Source organism: Gavialis gangeticus, unplaced genomic scaffold (genome assembly GCF_001723915.1).
Source record: "Gavialis gangeticus isolate Ggan-Ray unplaced genomic scaffold, GavGan_comp1, whole genome shotgun sequence".
NCBI classification, from domain to species: domain Eukaryota; kingdom Metazoa; phylum Chordata; order Crocodylia; family Gavialidae; genus Gavialis; species Gavialis gangeticus.
This window is the reverse complement of record NW_017729006.1, coordinates 56,583,286-56,589,085: the sequence shown is the minus strand read 5'-3', so window position 1 is coordinate 56,589,085 and position 5,800 is coordinate 56,583,286. Positions and strand designations below refer to the sequence as shown.

The 5,800-nt window shown below is 40.9% G+C and overlaps 1 long non-coding RNA gene across 1 annotated transcript in view; it reads left to right on the top strand.

The window, feature by feature from the left end:
• The first annotated feature begins 2,815 nt into the window (after positions 1-2,815).
• LOC109291997 overlaps positions 2,816-5,800 on the top strand; it is a 7,045-nt gene continuing 4,060 nt past the window's right edge. Inside the window, exon 1 of the long non-coding RNA XR_002096020.1 lies at positions 2,816-3,043. This is a non-coding gene — a long non-coding RNA (uncharacterized LOC109291997). The remainder of the gene's footprint in view (positions 3,044-5,800) is intronic.

The following is a 5,800-nucleotide window of genomic DNA, read 5'->3' as shown; positions in this document are numbered from 1 at the left end:
ACAAGGTCCCTTCCAACCCTACTTGTATGATTCTATGATATTGCCTCTTGGAGTATATTGCCAGTATATATAAAGGCAATTTACAGATGGATACCTGGGAAGTTTTCTGCCCTGGGCAGTGGCAGTGCACAGGGCATCAGCTGCAGTTGGGCTGCCATCAGAGGCAGCAGCCAGGACAGCAGCACGATGGCTTCTATTTTTGCACCTCTCCTAAAGGCACAGACAGAAGTGATAATTTTGGCCACAGTAAGCGGTGTATAGCCATGACCAAACACAAATGCACAGTTACATACCACCTCAAAATGGCCAACTGGGCAAAAATCTGAACCCTCATTGCATGAGGAGTCAAATAAAGATGTTTCAAAACAGAGCATCTTCTGTAACTTGTGTCTGTGAAGCCTGTGAGCTTCCTAGCAGTTTTCAGAATGGGAGGGGGAAAAGCAGGCAGAATGAATTCGATCTGGGTTTTCTCAGAGTCGGGGGACTCCAGTTCACCCCCCTACCCCACCCTCCAGCACTGCCTGGGGAACCCCTAGAATGAGGTCCCTCTGCTGCCTTTTCCCCCTCCCATTCTGATAATTTTGCAGCCTCACAGGGAGGAGGGGTTGTTGCTAAGGGAAACTTGCTTCAGGCTGGCAGCCAGCAGATAGATTCCCCTCCCCACTAGAACCAACAGTGAACTTCTGTTTACTCCCAGAGATCATTATAACTCAGAACGAGTTATGAAGTGCACTGGGAGTTGCACTTCTGTCTGCACCCTAAGTTGGTGCGTGGGGCTAATGCCCCACTCCTTTCTTATGCTACTTGTAATATCTGAGCTACTGTTAGAAGCTGCCCTGAACATTTCCACACTTTCCAGAGAGGAGAGGCTATTAACTATAAAGTGTTCAGTTTCTCGAGCAAAATACATTCTACATTTGGAGGTTAGTCAGTTTATAGGCTATAGTGTCAGCAATTAGATACTGTAGTTGCTGGTGCACTAGAGCCAGACGCTGTCTAGCCCCCAACAAGGCAATAACGCAGTAATTTGAATTCAATTTAATTACTTTATTGAAAAAAAAACGGTTTGACATTTTAATGTTCACAGTAAGTTCACACCTCATTGAAAAGAACCTGGTTGGAGAGGGATGTGTTCCCAGGTGTGATTTTTCTTTAACCCATATAAATATATTAATTTATTCCCTTTCAAATCAAAGGGACACAATCATAGTAAACCAAATATCCATGCTACAGTTAAGCTTTCAAATGTCAAGATTTTTACTTACAGCACTGTTCAGCAAGTAGAGGATTTTTTTTAATAATGAATGTTGTGTCTTTATTTTCCACTCCTATATCCCAAGAGTAGCTATAGGAATTTTGTTCAAACAACTGTTTAAACAGAGATCAAATGTGGATAATGCAACCCAAGAGTTGAACATATTGAAGTTATAGGAATATGAATGTAAAGTGTTATGATGGGAAATGTTTGTAGCTTTTTTCAAATGAGTTTCTCGTTTTCCTGATGACAACCTTTTTTATTTTATGGCTAAAATGATTGATTTGTTAGGATAAGTGATAATATTTATTTAGGAGATAAGGAGTTTCACATATGATGATCCTATTAAAACCAGTTGGCAAGCTCTTTGCTATATCCTAGATATGTTAAAAACATGGCATGATTCTATGTGCGAGAAAAAAATCTAGTATGCAGAGGCATCCCACCACTCAGCAAGAGCTTCAACACAATGAAGTTTCCAGCAGCTATCCTGAGGGGCCTTGTAACAGAGAGCCTAGGGCTCCTGTTATTTTTAAGGAGCAAAAATGTAGTAGATAGAGCCAGACATCTGCATGGGGGCTAGCTGCAATAGAGTAAGCAGTGAAGAAACACTGCTTCCTAAGCAGAGCTGCACAATTAAGAAAGGTGAATACCTGCAGCCAGTTGAAAGAGCACTGCTCCATGTAAGCTGGCTGCAAGTAAATAGCAAGCCAGAAGTTTAAAGCTATGAGGACATATTGCAGAGCTACTTGCTTAGCAATGTTGTAATAGGGCAGAGCCCTGCTATAGACAACAAGGGCGCTGTTAGAGCCACAGGTGTATGCCACCAGGGAGACCAGCTGTCAGGCCCAAATGAAAAATGCTTGCAGCTGCCTGGGGAAGCCACTTGACCAGTAAGGGGTGGTGCTGGGGCAGCCTATAAACGTAGCTGGAGTACTGCATCCAGTTTTGGTCTCTATAACTCAAAAAGGATGTGGAGAAGCTTGAGAGTCCAGAGGAGAGCCATGCACATGAGCAGAGGTCAGGAAAACAGATGTTATGATGACAGGCTGAGAGCTATGGGACTCTTCAGTGTGGAACAGCGCAGGCTCTGGGTCAATCTGGTGGCTGCCTATAAGTTTATCAGGGGTGCTCACCAGGATCTGGGGGAATGTCTGTTCACCAGAGCATCCCAAGGGATGACAGGGGTGAATGGTCACAAACTCCACCACAACTGATTCAGGCTGGACATAAGGAAGGACTTCTTCACTGTCTAAGCCCCCAAGGTTTGGAATAGATTGCCACTGGAGGTGGTTCAAGCACCCACTTTGAACGCCTTCAAGACACATTTGGATGTTTATCTTGCTGGGATCCTATGATCCCTGCTGACTTCCTGCCCCTGGAGCAGGGGGCCGGATTTGATCCTCTGGGGTCCCTTCTGGCCCAAATGTCTATGAAACATGGTCATGTTCCCACTACATGGGTTTAGGGATTGTCCATTCTCTCTGGGCTTAGGTGTGTTGTAGACAGTTCTATGCTGTATTCCAGGTACCTATACTGTATAGCTCTAATTCTTATTTTTTGTTAGGTGAATGGAGTTGTATTATGGCCCTTTTATACACTTTACTTGGACAAGTTGGTTCACTGAACTAATGGTATTGTTCTGAGGAAAGAAATGCATCTGTTCGCTCAACTCATTTTGGCCACTTTAATAAATAACTGAGCTGCACCCACTTGCTGAGATGATTTCTGTGGAAGTCAACACTACTTGCATGAGTAAAGCTAGCAGGATCTGGCATCAAATCTCTGGTAAGAATGTCAAGTTATTCAAATATGCGTTGTATCTTATTTGTACGCATCTATGCCAAGTCTAAAACTTGAACTATAAATTACTGTTTTTCCCATGCAGTACTTTCAAAATGCAAATAAAAATATGTACAGCTCTTAAACAGTTCCTCAAGAGGGAGAAAAATCTTTCTCCTTTTTATCTTTCAGTTTATTTGATCTAGGTATTCATTTTCAAATTCATCTTTAATGACAACTAGGAATAGCAAAAATGACTATAAACATAAGCATTTACAAATAGCTCTACTTCCATTTTAAAAAAATGGAACACCTTATTTCTTATTCTAAAGGGGGTAGAAGGTGCCTAGAATAGATGGTGTGGCATAAAATGTTCTGGAACTTAAAAATCACCAATACTAATGTATTGATCGTTTAAAACAGCTGCTGTTACGATTTGAGTCAGAAGTCTGGCATAAAGCATACATGTGTAATGAGTGCACGCAAAGTTTTTGTGAAGTCCAAAGCTGTAATATTAAATACTTTGATCAGGCAAATAGTAATATTAATATTGTATGTGTCATGGGTTGCCACATCTGATAGGAGGGTTTTTTGTTTTGTTTTTTGCTGGGAGGGGGTTAATTAAGTTCAATTGCTTATCACAGGTTGAATCTGTCTTTCTTGTACCTTCATTTATCCTGACAGACAAACATGTAAACAGTGCACAGTGGGAATCTGGGCATAGATAAAGGTGTGTGCTTACTCCAGCAATATTTGTTGCATTTTAAAGTGGGAGTACATGTCTGTCCACAGTATCTATTTCTTGGCCCTTGGTAAAATAGCCAAATTCTACAATCATGCCATAATGCCCAAGGTACTATATTCATCATTGCATGATTGGCTAGCATACAAACAGTGCTCACATAAATATACAAACACTTCATGTTTTCAGAGTTGTGCAGGTTTTGCCCACTTCAATTGTAGCTAAAATGTCATCTCTTCCTTGCATCCAGTGAAGTGAATAAACTTCCTCCCATTTGAGGATGACCAGGGCTACATACTATAGAAACAGTGTGCTGTTTGTGTGGGTGTTTTTTGTTTTTGTTTTTTTTCCTTGTGAAAGGCTTAGGCTTGCATTCTTTTTGAAGAATAAAGACAGCCTAGTAATCCTTGAAGTAGACTGTATGCTATACAAGCAGTATGTAGTAAGTCAACTAAACTACCCAATTTTAGAATAATAGCATTGGATTGAAAGAACTTTCAATCCTAAGTATAAAGGAATGCATACTCCTTGTTTTGCTGGTATATTTTCTATATCTATATCCATCTCAACATGTGTGAAATTCCTGCCTGCTCAAGGGTATAGGTTGTAGCCATGTTGATCTAAGGATCTTGAGGTACAACTGATCTTTTAGATCAACTAAAATAGTTGGAGAAAAATTCTTTGTAAGCTTTTGGGCACAAACACCCTTCATCGGGCTTAGGAAGTATCTGCAGTTGGTCTGTGTTCTTCCTGGATGGGATAGAATAGAAGCCAGAGAGCCCAGTTCGAGTGAAAATGCAAATTGAAGCACTGGTGGGTGAAAAATGGGAGGGGAATGTAGAGCTGCTGATGACTCTTTCCTCGTCTCTCTTCTCCCATGGCTGGGCTGGGTGGGGCCAAGGGACCCACTGCAGGCTTGACAGAATCACTTAACAGAGCCCACAGGCTGGATCTGGCCTACTATTTTGGTTGGGGCTTTTGTTGGGGTTTCTTTTGTTTTTGCTTTCCCCCCCTCCCCCCATCTGTGCTCTATGCTCTCAATCACTTTATACACTGGATATTACAATGCATGGGAGATCCCGAAATTTTATCATAGTGAGCCAAGAGTCCACTCTGTCAATTTCCATATATCAGTTTTGTATAATATTGAGACACTGGCTGTCTTCTGCCTATTCAAGACCAGTGTTGATTTTTACTTTCTAAATGACTTTCCAATAGCTTTTAATATTGGAAAAATGTATGCAACAGGAATGAGAATTTTTCAAGAAATGATTTACTGGTATGGTTCTTTTATATTCTTCCTCCCTGAGGTGTTAAATTTCACCAACAAATTTGTATAAAACTAAGCAGACATTGATTTTTTTTTCCTTTGTTTGTTTTTGTTTTTCTTGTGGTAGTTTTTTTGGTTTTAAGTTAAACATCAAACTTGGATTGAATCAAGAGATAAATACTGCCTGACTTGAAGTTCTTTTCAATATTGACTTTATGGGAAAACCTAACTATACATTCACTGAAATATAGTGAGTATATTTAGATGTGTTGTCTTTTTTATTGTTTCTTTGACCCACCACTGTACAAAGTGACAAGAACTTAAGTAAGAAACAGGCATGTAATGTAAGAAAATAATGCAACACTAGTGCCTCGAGGGTTTTGGATCATATAACACAATCTGATTCAGTGCCTTTTTAACTGAGTTTATTCCTTCTGTGGTTTGATATTGCTCCTCCATTTGAAATCCCTGGAAGAACTTCCGTTGACATAGTTCAGGATCAAGACTTGCAAGAACATCATTGCTAACAACTGCGAGACAAAGAAAAGTCCAGATGACTAATACTCACAAAATACTGCTAATGCTATGGGTGTAGTAAATGGCACTGGAAAGAGCTGACTATGCCTTGGAAAGGTGGGGGTGGTGGGGTAGATGGGGAAACTTGTGCTGAACAGCCTATAGTGGGGAAGGGGAAGAGCTTCCTACATTCTGAAGCAGCATTCCTTCCCCTTCCTCCCCCCCCCCCCCCAAA